Consider the following 7,249-nt stretch of genomic DNA (forward strand, 5'->3'; position numbering starts at 1 on the left):
CTCGGGTCATAGGGGTCCCAGACGGAGTTGGCTGATTAGGTTGGCTCTGCCCTTTCTCTTGCTCCGTGCCAGACTCTGAGAACCTAGTTCTGAATTCGGAAGCTGAATTCGGGGACGCTTGCTAGCTATCTCTCCCCCGCTTTGGCATCATCAATTAAAAATGTGTACTTGGCTGTTAAAGAACTGGACTCTGGCAAGGGTCTTTATCCTGAGTCAGTCAAGGAACCTCCACTGGGCCACAGAATTGTGCCACTAGGCAGACGGCCCATTCCAGTTCGATAGCTGTGTTGGTTGCCATGAAGAGGCATCTGTGGCTCAAATTGTCTGGCATCAGGGAGAAAGAGAAAAGCTCACTTTTGGACGCCCCACTTTTACCTCCTGGACTGTGCATCAACACAGTTAATACTGTCCTCAACGTGTTTTAGGTGGTCACAAAGCAATCAGTGGTGTTTAGACCATTTCACTGGAGCCAGGAGCCATAGGCTTCTACAAGCCAGCCCAGGCCAGGCCCTAGCTCCTCTCTACAAAGAAGCAGGGGATTGAGGCTCCATTACATCGAGCCTTGTCTCCTCCTCTGAGCCCTCTGGGGACTCTTCCAATAATCCTGCCACCTCTGGTGTTTCGGGAGGCGGCAATCCCTAATGGGGTTTCCCCTCAATCTCTATTCAGCAGATCATGGAGAGTAGCATCCGCCTACTATTCAAAAAATATTGATTCATATAAAGGAGTTAGCCCCTCTTGAAGAGGTAGGGCACTCTTTTCTCAATGAATCTTAGAAAACAAAGATTGGGGGTTCCCTCCCAGTATGCTGTTTCAGGGTCCCGAACAAACAACCACAGTCACAAGCCAATTCAGGTTTTTACAGCCGTTACTGTCTAGATTCTTGTCAAGATAGACTTAAAGGACACAGTCTAACTCAAGGGAGTTAGTGGTTTGTCATTCTTGTTAACGCGACTTCTGAGTTTGAGGCTGAATATCAAGAAGAGTGTCCTCTCACTGAGTCAGAGGACAATTTTTCTGGGGGTGGTGTGGGACTCAACTTCCATGCAGGTACAATTGTCCCCTGCTCGAGTCAAGTCCATATTTGTCACCTTGAAAGACTTTAGTCTGGGTTGAGAATTCCTGTCTGCCAACTCCATAGGTTATTTGGTCTTATGGCAGCCGTCAACAACATGACACTTTGGGGCTTCTGCTACCATTTCAGTTGTGGCTCAAAAGCTACAGGATAAGTGTTACATGCAGAATCCCCTTCTATGCAACCTTCAATCCCCTTCTATGTGGAAGGAATCCTGGTTTCTCACCCTGGGTTCCACACTGGGTGCCACAAGATGGTAGCCACAGATGCCTCCTTTGTGGTTTGGGGAGCAAACCTTGATCGTTGCACAGTCATCTAATTTGGCACATAAACTGGCTTGAGATGAAGGCTGTGTTTCGGGCTACTTCTCCTGGACCTAATGTTGGCTACCACGTGTTGATGTGGATGAACAACACAACAGTAGTCTGATATACAAATCAGCAGGGAGGTCTGCGTTTGTGTGCCCTGTTCAAGTTGGTGCAGCAGATACTGCTCTGGGCTCAAGTCAAACTGCTTTCCCTGAAATCAGTTTGTATTCCAGGGCATTCAAATATGGGAGCAGGGGCTGAAACCTGGGGAATGGAGACTCCACCCCGAGGTTAATTTGGCAGAGATTCGGCAGAGCGCAAGTGTGTACCTGTTGGCCTCTGAAGAGATGACCCACGGTCTCCTCTAGTTTTTCCTTGCACCTGCAGCTCTGCTGGGGTTGGTACAAGTCAAGTCAAGTCAAGTTTATTTGTACAGCGCTTTTCACGATACAAATCATTGCAAAGCAACTTTACAGCAAATTAAGTTTCTACAATATTTAGTGGTACAAGTGTGGCCGAAGCTATGTCTGTATGCATTTCCCCCAGATCGCTCTGCTCTTCTAGTCAGAGTTTGCCAGTGTAACGGAGGCCAGCGGGTAGGTGCTGTGCAGGTAAACCTCACTCCCCGATCTCAAGAGGTGCACTACTGGCTGCGTTAGTGCGCCCGCCTCCCATGCCGGAGACCCGGGTTCACTCGGAACAAGAACGAGGTGTGGCGGTTAGGACCCATGGGGGGGGGGTTACACCAGGACGGAGTTTATTGCTAGGGGCTCCATTCTGGGTGGCCCGAGTGTGGTTCTTGGACATAAAATCTCTCCTGGAAGGCTCTCCTTAGTTGATTCTGATCAGGTGGAACCTTCTCTCCCAGACATGGGGCACAATCTTTCATTTCCAGCTCGAGATATGGAAGCTATGGGTCTGGACCCTGTATTATGAATCAGTCTTTCAACTCAGGTTATTGAGACCATTCTGAATGCTGGAGCTCTCTCCACTAGAAAGTTTTATGCCCTGAAGTGGTGTCTCTTTGAATCATGGTGTGCACAACACCACGCTGACCTAGTCCACTGCACGGTTGGTTCAGTGCTGGAATTTCTATAGGAGCACTCCACGGTGCCAGATGGCTAAGGCCTGTCTGCAGGCCACAAGTTCCTTCCTGGATTGTTCTATAGTCATGGAAGGGTTAACTTATTGGGACTGGTAAAAGCTGACCCTAGTGTTCTTCTAAATTTCTTTTGTGTTCCACAGAAAAAATAAAAGCATACAGGTTTGGAACGACATGAGAGTATGTAAATTATGACAGAATTTTCATTTTTAGGTTAACTGTTCCTTTAATATAATGTGTTGCCTCATGTTGTCCTGTTGTGTGTGAGTTAAGCATATATGTATTTTATAAATAGATGAATATATTAAGTATCTGTCAAATAGCTTAATCAGAATACTGATTAACTGAATTGGTGCTGAATAAAAAATGCAGGGCTTTTAATCCATCATAAAACAATAATAAACATCATGAAGTTTCTGCATGGGCTATGTACACATGAGCAATAATGTATCTGAATACTGTTCAACTCAACACTACTGTCTAATGCAGTGATGGGCTAACTTGGCCCTTCCAGGCCACTTTCCTGCAGAGATGTGATCCAACCCTGATATGACTCACCTGCCTGTAGCCTTCTAGTAGTCTTGAAGACAATGATTAGCTGGTTCAGGTGTGTTTGATTAGGGTTGGAGTTACCCTCTGAAGGAAAGTGGCCTGGAAGGGCCAAGTTTGCCCACCCCTGGTCTAATGTGCAAGAGGTTTAAGTATGCAGTTGTGTAACATTTGTTTCATCAGATAAAATCATCAGTGTGTTAAACTCACAGCTGCTTCATACAGTCTGACTACACAACCGGCACAAACACTGAGTGTGATGGACACTGCATACGGCAGTTTTTCCACTTAGGCAGAGAATCTCCGGAATGTAAAATCACTTTTAAAATGTTGAATTAGTTTAAATGACCTTTTGCATGTGAATCTGTAATGACAATGTGCTTTTATTATGCGAGTTGTGAATTTTCTTTTGTATTCTTTTGTATGGAATTCACAACACAGACGTGTGTATATGCGCTTGAATTTTTGCGTGTAACATGCAAGTGTTGTTGTGATTGTCATGCTCTCCAGTAGTTGACATAAATGACACCTGTGACAATCGTTTTCTCCACACATTTTAAAGGCAAGCAAGATACATTCAGTACAGGACTTGTTTCTTCTTTGTTTCTTGTTGTTGGTTTTTTTTTTTCCCTTTTTCATTTTTTCTTGTTGCATGACAGTAAATTTAACATATTCAGGCAAAATTACCATATGAGGGAATGCACTAAATGTATATATAAATTAGTTCAGGTTAACTAATGATAGTTCAGTCTTGCTAATAATTATATGGATTAAAAAAAGTTCAGTCATTTCGATGCCTTTCCAACTTGCCAACTCGGGTACAATACTTACATAAATCATTGATCATTATAAATACAAAGAGACATTAGAACCAACCAGTGCTGTAGAGAGAATACAGAAGTGAACTTGAATTACCACTAAAGGGACTTGTGTTACCCCATTAAGAAGTGACCCAGGACCAGCTTGACTTTGTTTCTTGTTGTTGGTTTTTTTTTTTCCCTTTTTCATTTTTTCTTGTTGCATGACAGTAAATTTAACATATTCAGGCAAAATTACCATATGAGGGAATGCACTAAATGTATATATAAATTAGTTCAGGTTAACTAATGATAGTTCAGTCTTGCTAATAATTATATGGATTAAAAAAGTTCAGTCATTTCGATGCCTTTCCAACTTGCCAACTCAGGTACAATACTTACATAAATCATTGATCATTATAAATACAAAGAGACATTAGAACCAACCAGTGCTGTAGAGAGAATACAGAAGTGAACTTGAATTACCACTAAAGGGACTTGTGTTACCCCATTAAGAAGTGACCCAGGACCAGCTTGACCTTTCGACCTTTACTTTTAAATATGCTAAGAAAAGCAGCATAACTGATCTCAGAACTGTCAGTGCTCATTATTCTCTCCAATCCTCGCTCTGTTTAATAGAGTGAAGCTTAGCTGAAAAAATAGCAGTCTTGGATTTTTGAGAAGGCAAAAGTATTCCAATAAAAATTTAAAAATAATGAAATTTGAATTGTAATAAAAGCAGTGAATCTTGCTAGCTTTGCTGACCTAGGTCTGGGTTTATCCAATGCAACTCATATTACACATATTGTAAAATCGAACTTAGTTTAATATAAAGGGTTTAATTCTGTCTGTGCCTGTTTATTGTGCTGAACTAAATCTTTTTGTCTTTTTGTTTTTGCCTGGGTTCAGTAGAGTTAAAAGGATAGTTCACCATGTCAGTTACTGCAGAAAATTACTTGAGCTTATGTTTTAGTTTTTTTTTTGTTTTGTTTTTATAAACAAAAACTATTTACAGTAACGCACTTGCATTAATGGAAGTCTATGGGACAAGGCACTGTACTGTTATAAATTCTAAAATACAATTTTGAAAGTGTAACCACAAGATCATACACAAAGCTAATATGAGAATATCAGTTACTAACCTTCTCGGTGCAAAGTATATAGCTTCACATTTCAGCTTTAAACCATTTGGTGCACTTGCCCCTTAGATGCTCATTGTAAATGCATTACTGTAAACAACATTTGTATTTTTACAAGATGAAGGGCAAGTCCAAATGATTTTCTGTGGTAACTGGGTTATGGAACAGGTGGAGTTATGAACCACGTTCCGAGGCACTGCACACTGTGATATTCAACAATGGCTGATGGGAAATTGACAGTAGTTACTTAATCTAGCCAATCTGTGTCTTTCGATCTGAAATCATTAAATGACACAGACATTTTAAAAGTGAAGCGCTTTGCTTTTCATTGTCACTGACGCAGCTTGAATTTGTCAAACACGAAGCAATACTAGCACAGTTCTCTGGTCATGTTAACCTATGACCTTCATGACTATTTGTGAACTATGATTTTTAAATTATGACTCTGTCCACTTAGTGCAAAGGATGCTGACCGCTGAAGCCAAGCCCCACACGTATGACGCCTTGCAAAAGTATTCAGACCATGACCCAATTCGCAAATTATAATGAACTGCAAATCCTGCGTATGAAGGTGGTGTGTATCTTGCACAAAACAGATTTTGAAAAAATAATGAATTTTCATTCTTTTTGCCTGCTATTGTTCAAGCAAACAGATATATCTGTCTGCTATATCTGGCCCAGACAGACTTCTCAAACAGATTGCACTTCCATTTGGTGCTGGTACTAGTGCAGAAGTCCTTTAATTTTTTCTAAATGCTCTAATTCACTACAGGATATAAAACTTAAATAATAAGAAAATATTCTTAGATATTATATTATATTAAGAAAATATTCTTAAAATTAATTGTTCACAAAATATTTAAGCCACTTAAAATGCAACTGTCCATGGAAGATGATTTCTGCCATGGAATTAAAAATAAATAAATAAAAATGCTAACTGTGACTTTTTATTTCACAATTTTTTTGAGAAAAAGTGAGAACTGTGAGATACAAACTCAGAATAGCAAGAAGTCAGAATTGTGAGAATAAAAGTCAGAATTTCAAACTTTCAGCATGTTGCTATGCATTTGGGTTGCTTTAGGTTGTTGCAAGGTTCTGTGTGGTTGCATGAGCCCATCACCAACTGATATTCTTTTTTAGTCTGCTAAAAACTGCCGAAGCAGGACATTCAGCATTAGCTGAAGAACAGAGAGCTGAATGTCCTGGAATGGCACAGTTATAGCACTGACGTCACAATCTGTGGCACTACTGGAACATTGTAATGCAGAAGGAACATCTGACTAATCTCAAACAACCTGGAGCTAAATGACATCTGGACAGTGCGTTCATGCATTCATACTCCAAAAGTCTGAAAGCTATCATTGCTGCAAAGGATGGCTCTACATGGATGGCTTTTTTTCTAAATGCATATTATAGATATTATTGTTACAATTCATACGTGCATGTTTCATTTTTATCAATTTTTTATTTATTTATTTTGACCAGGAAACTTAACATTTAATATTTGACAACCGTTCAAATATCCAGTGATGCAAACTACTTTTTACAAATTTTGCCGTTCTGATTCGAAAATCTTTGTGATTCATGCAATTCATAATCAAATAAGAAGAGATGAGAAATATTTCTCTGTTTTGCATTTTCAACAAATTTTCAACATATTAGGCATGTGAATAAGATTAAATGTTTAAAAATATTCTTGTTCTTTTACGGTTCTTCTTTCTTCTACATCCCCCATTCAGTTCAATTCTTTTATAAAAAAGACTATACCATTCGGGTATTTTAAAGCTATTAACATTAGGTTCAAGACATGGCTATAGACTTTGACAATGATATTATGGTCCCTAAATGTGGCTCAAGTCCCTCCTTCAATGCAAGTCTATGAGATTTTCTTGCCTGTTTTTGTAATTAAAATCCCTTTGAAACAAGCCGCATGATTTGAGGTATCTTTCCTGCTTGTAGCACAAACAGTGAGCGTTCTAAATAAATAAATAACTGCAAAATGTGTACCTTTAGGGGAGCAACAGCTTGTCACTGGGGCAGAACCCTCAAAGGGACACATTTGTACCTTCTTTTCCTCTAAAGGGTGCATATCAGTACCTTGGAGTTATAAAATATAACCTTAAGATAGTAATATGTACTCTTAAGGGCATATTATGAACCCTTTAGGGGTAAAGAAGGTACAAATGTGTCCCTTTGAGGGTTCTGCCCCAGTGACAATCTGTTGCTCCCCTAAAGTTAAAATTTTTGCACACTTTTTTTTTGACAGTGTGGGATGAGTT

The sequence above is a fragment of the Sinocyclocheilus anshuiensis genome, unplaced genomic scaffold (assembly GCF_001515605.1).
Source record: "Sinocyclocheilus anshuiensis isolate Anshui unplaced genomic scaffold, SAMN03320099.WGS_v1.1 scaffold431, whole genome shotgun sequence".
In the NCBI taxonomy this organism is placed as follows: domain Eukaryota; kingdom Metazoa; phylum Chordata; class Actinopteri; order Cypriniformes; family Cyprinidae; genus Sinocyclocheilus; species Sinocyclocheilus anshuiensis.